The 18016-nt window shown below is 40.5% G+C and overlaps 1 long non-coding RNA gene across 1 annotated transcript in view; it reads left to right on the plus strand.

Moving 5' to 3' along the window:
- LOC138414072 (uncharacterized) overlaps nucleotides 1-18016 on the plus strand; it is a 119785-nt gene that overhangs the window by 36054 nt on the left and 65715 nt on the right. Inside the window, exon 2 of the long non-coding RNA XR_011246457.1 lies at nucleotides 13206-13388. This is a non-coding gene — a long non-coding RNA (uncharacterized lncRNA). The remainder of the gene's footprint in view (nucleotides 1-13205; nucleotides 13389-18016) is intronic.

Genomic DNA, 18016 nt, shown 5'->3' on the forward strand with positions numbered 1-18016 from the left:
TTATCTTTATCTACCTTTCTACTCTCAGCTTTATCAGCAATAAAGGTGATGTCTTGCTCTGTGTCTTATTCCTTGACTTCCTCCTTATTAGTTCAGAACTCAACTGGGGAAGAAGGGTGTATTAGTTTCCTATTGCTGCTGTAACATATTACTACAAGCTTAGTGGCTTAAGACAATACAAATTTATTATGTTATAATTCTGGGGATCAGAAGCAGAAATTCATCTCATTGGGCTAAAAGCAAGGAGTTATCTACTGCATTCCTTCTGGAGGCTCTGGAAGCTTTGAGAGCCTTTTCCTTGTCTATTTCAACTTCTAGAGACTACCTGCATTCCTTGGTTCATGGCCCCTTCCTCTACTTTCAAATCCAGCAGTGTAGCATCTTCAAATCTCTTAACTCTGACCTTCTTCCTTCTTGTTCTATCTTTTAAGGACCCTTGTGGTTAAATAGGGCCTGCCTGGATATTCCAGGATAATCTGCCCATCTCAAGGTCTTTAACAAAGTCTCTTTTGCCATGTAAGGTAACAGGTTCTGAGAAGTAGGAACTGGATGTCTTTGCTATGGGCCTTATTCTACCTACCACAAAGGGTATTACTGATTAATAACTCCTCAACCTCCTGCTGGTATTTACTTATTAAAATTCTTCCACCAATAAATGGACTCACATTATTAATGATTGTTTTATGTTTCACTGAAGCTCAGTGTAATCTAGACCCAAGGCTGAGACCAGACCTCTGTTTCCTGGTCATTATCTTGCTTGTAATTGTTTGTGTGAAGGTTCTCACTGCCGTGGCACTGGGCCAGGTTATATGTACCAAATGAGGTAGAAAATTCACAATGACTCAGCAAAGTCATTGCTACTTGGTGGAGCTGTCACTTGTGTATGCTGCAATTCAGACCATTGACTTCCTTACCTCTTTTAATTAATTAATTATATTTTTGGCTGCGTTCATTCTTCATTGCTGAGTGCAGGCTTTCCCTAGTTGTGGCGAGCGGGGGCTACTTTTCCTTGCAGTGCGTGGGCTTCTCATTGCGGTGGCTTATCTTGTTGAGGAGCACGGGCTCTAGGTGTGCAGGCTTCAGTAGTTGTGGCAGGTGAGCTCAGTAGTTGTGGCTCGCGGGCTCCAGAGTGCAGGCTCAGTAGTTGTGGCGCGTGGGCTTAGTTGCTCCGCGGCATGTGGGATCCTCCCGGACCAGGGCTCGAACCCGTGTCCCCTGCATTGGCAGGGGAATTCTTAACCACTGCGTCACCAGGGAATTCCTTATCTCTTTAATGGCAATTTTTACTCACTTCTCTCCTCTAGATTCTATAGGTAGGAGTAACATAACTAGAAAGTATGTGTGTGTGCACATGTGTGTGTGAATGTGTATGATATTTGAAGTAAGGGGTTGACTCAACATATTTATCATGTGTTTATTTCCTGGGAGGGATAATATTTCTCATGTCCCTCTTCCTGGGAGCTGGGATGTTCTGACTCATATTTGCAATTATGACTCAACAACCCCTCCTATCATGCAAAGACTCAGATGAGCTGGGTTGGTCACAGTGGAAATTTTAACAGTCAGTTTGTAAGAAGTGGGTTCAGTGCAGCAGGTTGACAGATTTTCCACAGAGAAAGCTGTGAACAAGTGACGGGAGGACAGGAGAGGTGGCCATAAGGAGCAGATAGCCAAAAGAATAGTGCTGCTAAGAGTCTTATTCTGACGCTGGGGTGAGCTAGGAGGGATGGCCACCTGGGATTGGCAGTAGGGACAGGAGGGCACTAGTGAAGATATGCAAGGATGGGTTGCCAAGGTGAGGAGGCAGGAAGGTGGTTGAAAGGATATACACAGGTAAGATGAATGAGTCAAAGACAAAAAGGATGCTATCCACTGGGGAACTTCAAAACTATTGAGTGACTCTAGACTTAGCCCATGAATGAAGTGTTTTGCTGCAGTCACTCCATTTGCATGGTGCCCGGTGTTTGTCTTAGAGGTGGAGATGATGCTGAAAGGAGCCGTGGTAGACTGAATAGGGAGAATGAAAGCAGTGAGCAGCCCAGGAAGGGAGCTCAGAGAAGAGTCCTAGAGCAATGATATCGGATGTGGAATATTAAGTTACTTCCTATTTGATGTTTTGATAACTCTATATTTTCAGCTAAGCCTTGAGAAATGAAGAAGGTCCATGGATGGGAAAAATATGGCAACATGCACAAGAGCCATTGGACTGGCTGGAGGTGTTGGGGAATTGGGTTGGCTGTGAAAGGAGATAGGTAATCAGAGGAGACTATTTCTCCTTCTCACAGCCCCAAACCTTTGAAAATATTAGGGATGTTGCTGAATTTCCTACAATATTGTGGGATGGGAGCATGCATGATTTTATTTGAAAAATAAGGAAAAGAAGGATTCTGGAAGGTGGAGTGCTTGGGGCGGGGGGAACATTTGGATCATATTACTAATTTCCAACTGATTAGGGACTGGAGGTTAAACACAGTATTTTAACACAGCGTGGCTGCTTACTTGAAATGAATTATAATATGTAATAGTGTAGTAAAATTATAAATTTTACTAGCTTTAAGCTGTTTCCTCTGACCGCATTTGTAAGAATACAAGCATCACAATAATGGATTGTAACATACTGAATTTTCAAATAATTAAGTTCCGTAGTGATTTTTAAAAATAGTCGTGGTGGTGGGGTGCAGTAAAAGCTCTTCTTTATAAAAGAATGGCAACTAGTCCATGCGGAAAGGGTGACTGCATTAGGAAATGGTCATTTTGCCACCAACATTATAACAGTCGATGCAAGAAGATGTACTCCTCTGTAGTTATCCAAAGGAGCTGAAAACTTATGTTCACACAAAACCCTGTACACAGATTTTATAACCGCTTTATTCATAATGGCCAAAACATGGTGTCCTTCAGTAAGTGAATGGATAAACCGTAACATATCCAGATGATGGAATATCATTCAGCATTAAAATGAAATGAGCTATGCAACCTAAGTGTCCATCGACAGGTGAGTGGTTAAAGAAGATGTGGTATATATATATATACACACACGATGGAATATTACTCAGCCATAAAAATAATGAAATCTTGCCACTGCAACAACACAGATGGACGTAGAGGGTATTATGAGAAGTGAAATAAGACAGAGAAAGACAACTATGGTATGATTTCACTTGTATGTGGAATCTAAAAAACAAAACAAATGAACAAATATAACAAAACAGAAACAGACTCACAGATACAGAGAACAAGTTAGTGGTTGCCAGAGGGGAGAGGGGTAGGGAGAAGGGCAAAATAGATGAAGGGGATTAAGAGGTACAAGTTGCCAGTTATGAAAATAGATAAGTCACAGGAATGTAACGTATAGCACAGGGAATATAGTCAATAATACTGTAATAACTTTGTGTGGTGTATAATCTATAAAAACATCAAATCGCTATGTTACACACCTCAAAGTAAAATAATATCGTAAGTCAACTATACTGCAATTAAAAAAAGAAAGACGGGGAGGAATTTTAAATGCATATTACTAAGGGAAATAAGCCAATCTGGAAAAGCTACATACTTTCTGGAAAGCTACATACATTCTGGAAAAGGCAAAATGATGGAGACGGTAAAAAATCGGTGGTTGCCAAGGTTAGTGGAGAGGGAAAGATGAGCACAGAGGAATTTTAGGGCAGTGAAACTACTCTGTATGGTGCTGTAATGGTGGACCCATGTCATTATATATTTCTCCAAACCCATAGAATGTAAGCCGTGCTTTAGGTGATAATGATGTGTCAATGTAGGATCATCAATTGTAATAAATGGACCCCTCTGGTGGGAGACGTTGATAATGGGGGAGGTGATGCGCGTGTGTGGGGAGGGTTTATATGGGAAACCTCTGTATCTTCTACTCAGGGTTGGTGTGAACCTCAAACTGCTCTAAAAATGTCATATATATGTGAATATGCACATCATCTCAAAGTGACATTTATTATTTTATTTATTACAAAGGATAAAAGTACCTTTCCAATGAAAAAATATGGCAGACTCTTTAACCAGGCGATCAGACTTAGCATCATAATGGTGAGATAGTGGGATAATGAGACATTTTATGTCTTCAAGTGTGATGTCATGGGGATGCACAACAGCACTTATATAATGTTGCCAAAATCTTGCCAAAAATGTTCACCCTGAATTGAATCATGGGGAAACGATCAGGCAAATCCAGATTGTGGAACATTTTACAAAACAACTGACCTGGGCTCTTCAAAAATGCTAATGTGATAAAAGACCAAAAAAAAAAGTTGGGGGAGAAGGAGAAGTGTTTCGCATGAAAGGAAACTAGAAAGACATGGTAACAAAATGCAACACGTCATCCTTGATCGGATCCTGGATTTAAAAAAAGAAAAGCAGCTTTAAGTACTTTATCAGGTCAGTTGGAAAAGTTTGAACATGGACTGTATATTTGATGATACTGTGTCAAGGTTAAACACTTTGAATACAATAATGATATTGTGCTTATGTAGGAGAATGTTCTTATTGAGAGATAAGTGATGAAATGCTTAGGGTTGAAGTATCATGTGTCTGCAGTTTATTTTAAAATGGTATTATACACACACACACAGCGAGAGAGAGTGAGATAAAGCAAATGTGACAAAATGTTTAAAATTAGTGAATCTAGAAGAAAGGTATATGGATGATCCTTATACGATTCCCTCACTGTTTTTGTAGGCTTGAACATTTCCAAAATAACACATTTAGGTATTATCCAGAGTTGGATATCTGAAACCAGGTGGTTTTAATAAATTATCAAGACCCAATAATAGTATCCTGTCAAAACTCTTCCTGAGATTCTGCAAGAGTGTCCTGGCAGGTATTGTATTACATGCCAGTACCCCCAAAGGGGAAAGTGTAGCAAATGAATTAGTTAATGTCTGCTGAATGCTCAACGGACACTCTGTTATGGCTGGTTTGCAAATGCCTGGATTAAAGCGTTTAGACAAAAAAAGCCCTGCAAAAACGAAACCTCATGAGCTTGACCTAATGAAGTAATGTTATTGACAGGCCCAGCTGCCAAAGCCTAACCCTAATGAGACATGAGGGAGGCTGTGCTTGCGACAGTAGCTAGTGTACAAGGTCCTATTTGTGTGACAGAGACAGTTTCATTTGAGGGAGCCGCATGAAACGTACTTATGACAGAAAGGTAGAAAGAGAGAAAGAAATAGATAGTTAATCACTTGGAATGATCTCGTTATAATAGACAAATTATTTTATACTTAGCTGAAATCTGAATTCTTTCTGTGATCTAGACTCTGAGTAAAGGAAGTTCAAACAGGTAGATAGTTTTGCTTCTGCATTGGGAAAGACTATTTTGAATTGCAATTTTACATACACCATGAGATACAGTAAAGAAAACAATGAAGGAATGTAAAATAAGTAAGTGCTTTCCATGTGGACTGTTACAATCTTATATAATCAACTGTCATATACAAAAGTTCCATGAGATCTGATGTAATCCAGATAAGTATCCCTTACTGTGTTCTCTATGATTCATCGTGGGAAATCTGGCTGGGCCTCTGAGTAAGACCAGCTGCGCATGACGGCCAGACGCTGGCTCTGGATTGGAGGGAAAAGAGATGGTCCATGCGCTTCTTCTGGCCTCTCAAGTTTGTCCTTATAAATTTCTCTCTGCAGGTCCGGGGCTGTCCTTGTTCTCAGGGGACTCTGATGGTACCATGTGTTTGGTGCAGGTTGACATAACCCTGTTCATCTGCAGATTTGGCCTCAACTCCAGGTCTTCCAAGTTGCCAGACCCTCTGTGGGTGGCCTTTTGAGGCCCACTAGTCGTGGGGCTCTAGTGTACCTGGAGAGAGTCCTGGTGAAGCAGAATGTTTTGACGTGGCTCTCTTCAGAGTTGTTCGACATGAAAAACATTATGCTGCTTGTACTTTTTTAATTACCAAGTGATATGCGCTGTGACACTCCCAATTCCCACCTCTCACCACCCTTGACTGTCACCTCGGTCTTGAGCCTCACTCATCCAGGCTCTGTGATGGAACGAGGTAATCTATTGCCCAAATGATTTTGTCATTTTTTAAGACTAATTTTTTTAATTATGGAAAATATTTGATTTAGAACGGGTGATAATGGTATGCGTGCATCACAGAAGAATGATAGGACTCCAGGCAGCAGTTCTATATTTCTTTTTTTTTTGGAAAAATAGCTTTATTGACATGTAATTGACATACAATAAACAGCACGATTGAAGTGTATAACATGACGCTTTTTAAATTCATTCTTTTAAAAATATTTTTGTTGTAGTAAGAACACAACATGAGACCTACCCTCTTAATTTTTAAGTGTACAATATAGTATTTTTGACTATAGGTACAATGTTGTACAGCAGATCTCTAGAACTTATTCACCTTATTGACTGGAACTTTATGCTCGTTGATTAGTAACTCTCTATTTCTCCTTATCCTCAGCCCCTGGCAACCACCATTCTACTCTTTGATTCTATGAATTGACTATTTTAGATAATATCTCAGATGAGTGGAATCATGCAGTATTTGTCTTTCTGAGATTGGCTTACTTCGCTTATTACAATGTCCTCAAGATACGTCCATGTTGTTACATATTGCACAATTTCCTTCTTTTTCAAGGTTGAATAATATTCACTCGTATGTATATACCACGTTTTCTCTATCTATTCATCTGTCGAAGGACGTTTACATTTCCACTTCTTGGATATTGTGAATAGTGCTGTGATGAACATGGAGTGCTAATATCTCTCTGAGGTCCTGATTTCATTTCTGCATCCCGGGCACAGAATCCTTTCAATTAATTTCTGGATTTCTCATGGAGGGAATTTGTGGATGGGGGCTGAATCAGTGTATTTGTGGAGAAAGGAGGGTCCAGGGCTTCCTACTCTGCCCTCTTGCTGACATCACCTTAAAGACTACAATTTTAATAGTTTGTTTTATAGGCCATGTTTAAAATGACATTTCTTCAGAAGACCATATCAAAATGTGGGTCCAGTTTTAGGTTTCCATGTAGCTCTTGACGGCATTTCTTTTTCTTCTTATAAATTTGTCCTGGGCTGGAGGACATTTTTCTTTTACTCCTCATTCAACAGTTCTTTTCTATTTACATAAATAATGTGGCACCATTACTGAATAATGGTTCTGTGGCACCATTACTCAACCCTGAACACCGTATTAGCACGCCCTGTTCTTTCTTGGTGTTTGTTCCCATATCCTACATTTATCCCAGCCCATGTCCTCTGGTGGGACCCTGCCATGTCTGGGCAGGTTCGCTGGGGCCTCCCTGTAATAAACAATACTGTACCTGGTTAGATTTTCTGGTGCTGAATCCTGTCTGCTGGTTTGAACCTCTCAGTAATGTCCATTGCTTGCTCTCTGCTGGGGTCTTTTCAATCTGCTTGGTTGGAGTTGATCTCTGAGGCCGGGAGAATTCCCTCCGGCCCTGTCTCTTCAGCATGGATTCCTCCTATACTCCTGATTTCCTCCGAGTTGAGACATTGACTTGGAGGAATCCACATGCCAGTGTCAGGTTAAATATCAAGACCGTAGAAGCCTTTGAAATCCATTGGGAGAAACAATGTATGTAAAGGAGAATTGAGGAAAACTCTGATGGTTTGATCAACTCCACTCACCCCCTCAACGTCTAATGATTGACATCCTCAGGAATAACAAAAGGTAGAAAATAAAAGAAACGCAGGAAGAGAAGAAAGCAAAGAGGAAGAAGATATAAGAATGTAACATCTACAGATGTTTTGTAGTTATTGAACCATGAAGTGGAATTAGAACTTGAAAAAAATGGTATAGCAACAGGTTACCAAATTGCTTATTCCCAACTCAAGCACTTAACAGCAAAACCTGGTAAAGCCTGGGAAGCTGGAGCCCATGCTGGAAATAGAGGACACATACAATCACTTTTGATTCCTTTTCCTTTATCTCTAGAAGGATGGATACTTTGGGTAAAATCCAGCTCTTCCACTTTGGTCCTTCAAGGACCAAATATAAAAACAAATGCGTGAGGAAACACTGTGGCTTCCAGGAGAAAGAGGGGGTTTTTTGGATCAAAAGTGTTTATTTTTTGATGATGGCCATTCTGACCAGTGTGAGGTGATACCTCATTGTAGTTTTGTTGTTGTTGTTGCTGTTGTTGTTGTTGTTGTTGTTGTTGTTGTTGTTTTGCAGTACGCGGGCCTCGCACTGTTGTGGCCTCTCCCATTGCGGAGCACAGGCTCCAGACGCGCAGGCTCAGCGGCCATGGCTCACGGGCCTAGCTGCTCTGCGGCATGTGGGATCTTCCCGGACCGGGGCACGAACCTGCGTCCCCTGCATCGGCAGGCGGACTCTCAACCACTGCGCCACCAGGGAAGCCCTGTTGTTGTTTCTTAACATCTTTATTGGAGTATAATTGCTTTACGATTTGTGTTAGTTTCTCCTGTATAACAAAGTGAATCAGCTATATGTGTACATATATCCTCATATCTCCTCCCTCTTGCGTCTCCCTCCCACCCTCCCTATCCCACCCCTCTAGGTGGTCACAAAGCAACGAGCTGATCTCCTCGTGTGATACAGCTGCTTCCCACTAGCTATCTATTTTACGTTTGGTAGTGTATATATGTAAAGGCTACTCTCTCACTTCGTCCCAGCTCACCCTTCCCCCTCCCTGTGTCCTCAAGTCCATTATCTACATCTGCGTCTTTATCCCTGTCCTGCCCCTAGGTTCATTAGAACCATCTTTTTTTTTTTTAGATTCCATATATATATATATGTGTTAGCATATGGTATTTGTCTTTCTCTTTCTGACTTACTTCACTCTGTATGACAGAATCTAGGTACATCCACCTCACTACAAATAACTCAATTTCATTTCTTTTTATGGCTGAGTAATATTCCATTGTATATATGTGCCACATCTTCTTTATCCATTCATCTGTCGGTGGATACTTAGGTTGCTTCCATGTCCTGGCTATTTAAATAGTGCTGCAATAGTGCTGCATTGTGGTACATGACTCTTTTTGAATTATGGTTTGAAGAAAGGGGTTTTAAACAGTGTACCAGTCTATAGCAATAGAAACCAGCTTTAGTTAATTCTAGAGGCAAGAGGAGTTTTTGTTAGGAAATGCAGATGGCCTTACACAAATGAGAAGATGATAAACCCCCCTCATAATAAGATAAATGACATTTAAGGCTACATTAAGATATCATTTTTTACCTATCAGAATGGCAAAAGTCCAAAATTGGACAGCGTACTCTGTTGGCAAGGCTGGTAGGGGTGCAAAATGATAAACCTTTATGGAGGGCAATTTGGCAATATTTATCAAAATTACAAATGCTCTTATACTTCGAGCCAGCAATCCTGTTTCTGGGAATTTCTTCTAAAGGCATATCTACATACATAAGAAATGACATATGCAGTACTGTTTACAATAGCAAAAAATTGGGAATAAGCCAAATAAACATCAATAGATACTGGTTAAAATAAACTGGGGTACATTCACACAATGGAAGTTTGTGCCACTGTACAAAAGAATGGGAGGACACTGTGTACTCATGTGGATATTTTGGTAAGCAAAAAAAAAGTAAGGTGCAAAGGAATGCACATAGATGCACATGGTGTGTGGACAGTATTCTACCATTTGTGTAAGAAAAGGAAGTGATAAAAATATTTGTGTTCATTATGTCTGCAAAAAGAAAATCTGGGAGGATACATAAACTTTAAGAGTGGTTACCTAAAGGTTTGAGGGCCAGTGGGGTGCAAAGGGAAAGGGAAACTTCTTTGCATCCCTTGTTGTTTTGCTTTGAATTTGGAACATTAAATAAAAATATTATTTATAATGCTATACTTTCCCAGCTTCATGAAATAAACCACAGACAGTCCATTCTGAGATGGCAGCAGTGGTGACCACAGTGACATCCAGTTTCCAGAGGCCCGGAGGCTGTGGTTCCAGTGGCAGCCTCCTGGGTCCACTGTTCAGTGTCAGTGTCAGGGATGTAGACAGTACATGCCATGGTCTATGCCACGGTCTATTTCCAGCACTGGTGTCTTCACTGAGCCACACAAATGGATGCCCTGTGCCAAGATATTGCTCCCCTTTAATACTACAGATGATACTGGGCTGGAGCCCCCAAGCTGGTTGTCCATAGCAACCGACAGCCTCAACTATTTGTTCTGCTGTGTACTATGCATAGTATATTTTTCACTTATGCTTTCTTTTGAAAAAATTTGGGAAGCAACTGATTAGAGAACAAGATTTAGAAGAAAAGACTATATCCCCCCACCCCTCAGCTTGCCTCCAGTGAGGATAATAAGTCACAAGGATCAAAGGCGCTCAGATTTGTTAAATAAAAGACATTTGTTTGTTCTGTTGTGCTTAGAGTGGATTTGCTGCTGTTGATGTTCAAGTACTCAATGCTCTGCACTGGCGGCTGGTTTCCAAGGAAGAGAAGGCTTCATTAAAGCTGCTTTCCATCAAAGCATTAGAGTGCTTACTATTAGTGAATTAGAGGATTCACAATTAGTGAAAGTCTCCACCAGATGTACAGGGGAACTTTGGGAAGGGTGATGTTTACTTCTATATTCCCTCACTTAAAGGGCATTCAGGAAAAATATGTTTTGAAGCAGGGGAAGGGGGAAAGCCAGGGAGAGGGATAACGTGCCTCAGAGTGCCCTAGCTCAAGTGTTCTTTAAGTCCCTTGATGTTGTCCATATAGGTCAGCCTCCTGGGGTACCAAGTGGGATAGAGATGTGTGGGTATTTGATCTGGAGGGGCAAGTGGAAAATACCCAGTACAACCCCTAAAATTACAGGACAGTGTTAGTCGCACACAGTTGTGTTGGCTTATTGAGTGAGGAATGCTATCATTAACAAAATCTTCATTTGACAATTTTGACTGTTATTCTCTGCTCTCTCACCAGTAGTGTCAAAGGATAGAGAAAGAGCAGGAAGTGGAGTCCTCTGTCCTGACTCCAAGCCCATTTTCATGTTCCTGATAAATCTTTTCTGGATTTCACTCATCTCTCCATCCATCCGTCCATCCATCCATCTTTCCAAACATTCATATAACAAGCATACTTTTCAAATTAGTTTGTACTAGGTTCTATGCTAAGAACTGAGAGTAAAGAGAGGAATATCATTACTTTCGTGAATCTCACAGTCTTACAGGAAGACAGATATGCAAATAAACTAATACAATGTGATAAGTGTTAATTACAGCCGTGTATAAAAATCATGGAGAGAGGGAAGCCTAAACCTTCATGGTGTAAGTAAGGTAAAGGTGGAACTTAGACTTATACTAGAGTAGAAGTTCCCATATGGTTCCTTTTAATGAAATAGAAAAAGGCGCTCTGAGCAGAAATGTAGACAAAGGTGCCCCGTCCAGCTGGATACAGTCTTGAGCTAGACACGTGATGGGTGAGTGGCACTTAGGCCAGATTTCACCTTGCTGCCTAGGAGCCTTTGTGCATCTCTCAGACTGTCTAGCCTTATGGGGCAGCCCTGTCCCTCAGATGTGATTTTCCAAAGGCTACTACATCAGGGTCAGAGCTTCTCTTTCATCGGGACCTACCCAGAGAAGGGAAGGGGTGTCTGGATAGGGGTGATCTAATTGTTATCAGCTCAACTTCCCCCCCACCTTGCTTAAGAAGAAAAATTTTAACCAAACCAGGATTCAAAACATTTTTGGAGCCAGGCAGCACCGATCAGAGCTTTATTGTCCTTACTGCTTCGCGGGTGTGCCCGCAGACTATAAATAGCTGAACTCACTCTCTTTTCCTTGTCTTCCCACTACTGATAATACAGTCAAGTACATTTGCAAATTTCCTATATAGTAACTATATGAGTGAATTCACATCTCAGTATTTCTGGTGTTTCTTCTCATTTGCTCTTTGAAGATTTGGAGTAATAGCTTCTCTAGCATGAAGCAAATTTGTGGTCTTCATTGTCAGTAAACCACCAAAAGGATATAGTCTAAGGGAACTTATTGACAGGGCCTTGTTGGAAATTTGTGCTATAGATTTAAAAAGAATCCCAGGGGCTTCCCTGGTGGCGCAGTTGTCAAGAATCCGCCTGCCAATGCAGGGGACACGGGTTCAATCCCTGGTCCAGGAAGATCGCATGTGCCGCAGAGCAACTAAACCCGTGCACCGCAACTACTGAACCTGCGCTCTAGAGCCCGTGAGCCACAACTACTGAGCCCACACACCACAACTACTGAAGCCCGTGCGCCTAGAGCCCGTGCTCTGCAACAAAAGAAGCCACTGCAATGAGAAGCCCGTGCACTGCAACGAAGAGTAGCCCCCGCTTGCCACAACTAGAGAAAGCCCACGCAGTAATGAGGACCCAATGAAGCCAAAAATAAATTAATTTAAAAAAAAAAAAAGAATCCCAAATCCAAAAGCAACCCCTGCAGCTGTTTTTGAGTGACTGCAGTGAGATGCAGTTTTCCATTATTTTATTTTTCAGGACGTTGGTGTTTGAATATTTGAGAAGCGCTCAGCTTACATAAATTAATAGTACCCTTTGTGGTGGACTGGCCAGGGAACCAAAACACCGTTTGGAATTGTTTGAGTCATTCTTACACCTTTCACCCTCCTTGCAGCAGTGAGAAACTGGGATCTATTTTTAAAACTTATTTTTTGGCATTATTAAATACATTTCTGATATGTTTTAATTCAGACACCTGGCTTCACTCTACACAATACCAATAATCATTGTTTAAAATGTTTATTTCTATCTCATTTTTCTCCTCAAGAGCTCGAAGGAATCCAATTCAGTTTTCCAGCCTAAAGAATAGGAATGGGCCGGCAAAGTGAGAACTGCAGGAAAGTGGGAGGGGCAGGGAGGCCAAGGGGCCAGAGATGTGAAGATTGTTACTATGGGCTGCAGTGACAACCAACAGCTTCCTCATATGGGCAAGTCACACAGACTCTTGAGACTTAGCTCTCTGTAAAATTTCCCAAATTATGCTAGAATTCATTGCTTTCTCACCATCACTGGCTTGATGCCAGCGTCATGCACGCTAAAGAAATATGTTTGGGGAAAGCAAGACAATAGTCAGCAAACAAATGGATTCAAAGCTGGAACAAGAAGATTCTTATTTTAGAAGGTATAATTTCATACGGCAGCCCTGGTGTGATCGGTGTTCTTTCATAAATTTTGATGATCTATTAAATCAATGCTTCTTGCTTTTTCCTTAGGGAGAAGTTCCCTCCATGCTTTCCAACTCTCTCCACCTGTACAAGGCACAGGTTGGTCATTTACTGGTCAATTTGCTCATTAATAACAAACACCCCACGTGAGAAGTTCCCATGGACTAAATTCATTGGATAACTGCAAAGGCTCCACTTGTCTTGGGACTGTTAGAAGACGTCTCATTACTGGTGAGTGGTTAGCTATCTTCAGCACCATGATCTTCATGTTGCCTTCACTGTCTACTTTTCAGCTCACCACAGCCTTGCATAGATGCCTGTTAACCTATCATAAATGAGCACAATTTGAGAAAAGTTAGTTGGAAAAGGAGAGTAAGTTTTTTCTTCCCAAATACGTAATTTCTGATTTGGGTGGCAGTTGGCATGCTTTAAAAAAAATTAATTTATTCCACAAATATTTATTGAGCCCTACTATGTGCAAGGCACAAGAGGATGCAGCAGTGAAGTCTCAGACAAGCGCTCAGTTCTCATAAATCTCGTAATCTGGAGGAAGGAGACAGACAATAAACAATTATTAAAATAATGCCATTCTAGATAGTGATAAATACCATAAAAAATGAAATAGGGATGTGCTGGTGGGATGCTTCTTTAGGTTGGGTGGTTAGGGAAAGGCTCTTTGAGGAGGTGAATTTTGCTCTCTTAAGCTGTGATTTATTTGATGCTTTCTATGCTAAGCCTGGCCTAAGCATTTTATTTATATTAATTCATTCAATCCACACAGTAACCCTATGAAAAAGTATGATTGTCTCCTCTCTACAAACAGGAAACTGAAAGATGGAGCCATTTGGATACTGGCCCAGGACCACCCAAATGGTAAATAGTAGAGCCAAATTTGAACCCAGAGAGTTTAGCTCCAGAATCTGTCCCTTTAATTACTATAGATGCTGTCTGTCTGCCCTAAGTTGAAACCCCAAGGGCCCAAAGAAGCCAGCCATGTATAAAGTTGGGGGCAGCTGTGCTAGGTAGGCTGAAGGAAGAGCAAGTACAGAGTTCCTGAGCAGAAAGAAGGTTGTGGTCTGAGGCGCAGACCAGAGACCACTGTAGTTGGAGGAGACTGAACAAGGACAGAAGGGGAGGGTGACGGGCTCAGCAGAAAGCAGACCTTATAAGAAGGCTTTATAAGGCCTTGTGGTCCTTGGTAAGGAGTTAGGTTTAATTCTAAGGGAAGCCATTGAAGGGTTATAAGAAGGGAAGCAGTTCTGCCTTTAGACCAAATAAGAGGGGTTCCTGTCCTGGACTCCATGCTTTAATGGGCACCATGTATGACACACACACACACACACACACACACACACACACACACACACACACACAGGCACACACACACACACACACACACACACACGCACGCACAGGCACACACAAGAAACAGATTCTTCAAGTTCCGGGTATTGCTTTATGGTGAAAATAGTGATATAAATGGTGACCATTTATACAAAACAATTAAAATGTTTTGTAATCTCTATGCAATAATAATAATTATGATGTGCAACCCCAGTAAGATATTTGAACATGATATGTAGAATTTGAAGTTTATTTTTGTTTCTAAATTATGGTTTAAGAATTTTGACAATTCTGGTTGCTTTCTGGGCACAGTTTCTCTGAGTTGAAATTAATTTTAAAAAGCTAAGAACTATGTCATAACTAGAGAAAGGGGATCTAATTTGACATTACTGTCAAGAGAACACAAATTATGTGAGAATCTTGATTGTAATATAATTATTGACTTTACTGGAATGAAGCCAAGAAAAATAAATTTTACTCTGGAAATAGATAATTTGTGAGCTGTATACATTTTTACTTTTTACTGATGCAGACATTGCTGGCGCATCAACAGAGTACTCAGATGTATGTAATAATAATTAAATTCAGATGTTTTAGATATATTGCTAGCTTTTGATCTCATAATAAAGTACACATATCTTTTGATTTTAGGATTTTTTAATGACGTATAGTTGATTTACAATGTTGTGTTAGTTTCAGGTGTACAGCAAAGTGATTCAGTTATATATATGTATTTTTTCAGATCCTTTTTCATTGTAGGTTATTACAAGATATTGTATATAGTTCCCTGTGCTATAAAGTTAATCCTTATTGTTTACTTATTTTATGTATAGTAGTGTGTATCTGTTAAACCCATACTCCTAATTTATCCTCCTGCCTTTCTCCTTGGGTAACCTAAGTTTGTTTTCTATGTCTGTGAGTCTGTTTCTGTTTTTTAAATGAATTCATTTGTATTATTTTGTTAGATTCCACACATAAGTGATATTATACAATATTTGTCTTTCTCTTTCTGACTTACTTCACTTGGTATGATATTCTCTGAGTCTACCCATGTTGCTGCAAATGGCAATACTGTACTCTTTTTCATGGCTGAGTAATATTCTTTATCCATCTTCTTTATCCATCCATCTGTTGATGGACATTTAGGTTGTTTCCATGTCTTGGCTATTGTGAATAGTGCTGCTATGAACATAGGGGTGCATGTATTTTTTTTTTTAATTTTTAAAATTTTGGGGGGCAGTGGGTCTTCGTTGCTGTGCGCAGGCTTTCTCTTGTTGTGGCGAGTGGGGGCTACAATTTGTTGCAGTGCGTGGGCTTCTCATTGCGGTGGCTTCTCTTGTTGCAGAGCACAGGCTCTAGGCACGTGGGCTTCAGTAGTTGTGGCTCACGGGCTCTAGAGCGCAGGCTCAGTAGTTGTGGTGCACAGGCTTAGTTGCTTCGTGGCATGTGGGATCTTCCTGGACCAGGGCTCAAACCTGTGTCCCCTGCATTGGCAGGCAGATTCTTAACACTGTGCCACCAGGGAAGCCCCATATCTTTTTGAATTATAGTTTTGTCTGGATATATGCCCAGGAGTGGGATGGCTGAATCATGTGGTAGTTCTATTTTTAGTTTTTTAAGGAACCTCCATACTCTTCTCCATAGCTGTTGCAACAACTTACATTCCCACCAACAGTGTAGGTGGGTTTCCTTTTCTCCACACCCTCTCCAGCATTTATTATTTGTAGACTTTTTGATGATAGCCATTCTGACTGGTGTGAGGTACACCTCATTTTAGTTTTGATTGGCATTTCTCTAATAATTAGCAATGTTGAGCATTTGTGAAAGTAGGAGGATGGAATAAATTTTATTTAACAAGTTAGTAGCTTGATCTATCAATTTAAGCATTTAAATAAACAGTATGTGGCTTCCATTTGTCCCTCTGCCCAGGCCTTGCAAATGTAAGGAGTAGTCCTTTAGGGGTGTGACATCATCTGATTCATGTTTTTAAAGGATGAGAAAAAGCAGCAAATCTATACTCATTTCTAAAACTGATTTATGTTTTAAAAAATATTTTAAAAAACCAATGAAGCTGTATTCCTTTCTGAAACACAAAAGTTTTAAAAAAGGATTTTTCATTCATTGATTTTTTTTCTTAAATGTTTAGCTTACAGGAAAGTTAGATATTTTAGTCTGGGAAAGAAGACACAATTTTCTTGGATTAATCTTTGTCCCACAGCATGTCAGTTATGGATTCTTGGATGTTGAAAAGTCCATATCAACCCTCTTATGTTTCCTACAGCAGTGGTTCTCTGTGCTGCACATTGGAAATACTGTACTTGTAGAGTTTTTAAAGCATCCATTTGCCTGGGCCCCCATGGTGGAGATATGCATTAATTGGCATGGGTGGGGCTCTTTAGCCTATAAGAGCTCTTGGTGACTCTACTGAGAGGTCAAGGTTGAGAACTGTTGTTTCAGAGGCTCTTTGCTGTCTTCTACTTTATTTAGTAAGTTTAGTGATTCCCCCCACCTTTTCTTTTATAGGCTTTCCTGGCAGGTACCATCTCTTTATTTCCCTGGCAATTTTCCTCCTTTAACTGGTTACAAAGAAAATAATTATCACTTTATCAGACTGTGATTGCCTGGAAAAATAAAGCCACATGTGGGTTAAAAATATAGTTGACTTAATTGGGAGGCAACTTCAGCGGGATTTGAGCCCGTTAACCTTTTGTACCAGCTTCAGGGAGATGGCATATGATATGACTTAAAACATTGTTGGACAGTATAAATATAGTGTATATATATAAATCCACAAATCTGATTTATATTACTCATGAGAGGCTGTTCACAGAACAGCCTGAAATGTGGCTATCCATGCCAAGGTTTCTCTGAATATATTTCATGTTGGACTCAGGACCAAGTTCATTCCCGAGCCTTATAGCAGACTGAGTGATGATGCTATAATGAAGGACAGAGCACCTGAGCCCATAAAGAAGGTGCAACATAATGGATATGGGGCAGGTTGGGAAGGACTTTCATGAGAGAGAATCATAAAACTGCTTGTGAAAGGTCTTTATTAAAAAATATGACTGTTGTTAGCATGGTCGTTGAACAGATTTCAGGCTGAGCAGTGGCCTTTATGATCTGAGGCAGTAAATTCACTTTATTAACATAAACAAGTCTGAAAGGACAGAGTCAAGGAAGCTTCAGAATACAAGAGGTCCTCTGGGTGAAGGGTTCTCCCCTGGACCCCAGATCATTATTTCTGGAGTTATGCTGACTTTTTGTTTATAGACCCTTCCTAGCAATTTACATTCTCCTTTTTAATATTTTTTTTTCATTTCATTGAACCCTTTCATTGTGTATTGGCTCTTCATATATGTTAATTTTCTTCTTTCTTTCCATCCCTACCACCACTACTGCAGTCCAAGCTACCAGCCTCTCCTGCCTGAATTGCTGTAACAGCCTCCAACTGCTCTCCCTGACTCCTGTCTTTGACCCCATTAGTCCATTTTCTACATTCCACCTTCTTGATC

This window comes from Delphinus delphis, chromosome 5 (assembly GCF_949987515.2).
Source record: "Delphinus delphis chromosome 5, mDelDel1.2, whole genome shotgun sequence".
Lineage (NCBI taxonomy): Eukaryota > Metazoa > Chordata > Mammalia > Artiodactyla > Delphinidae > Delphinus > Delphinus delphis.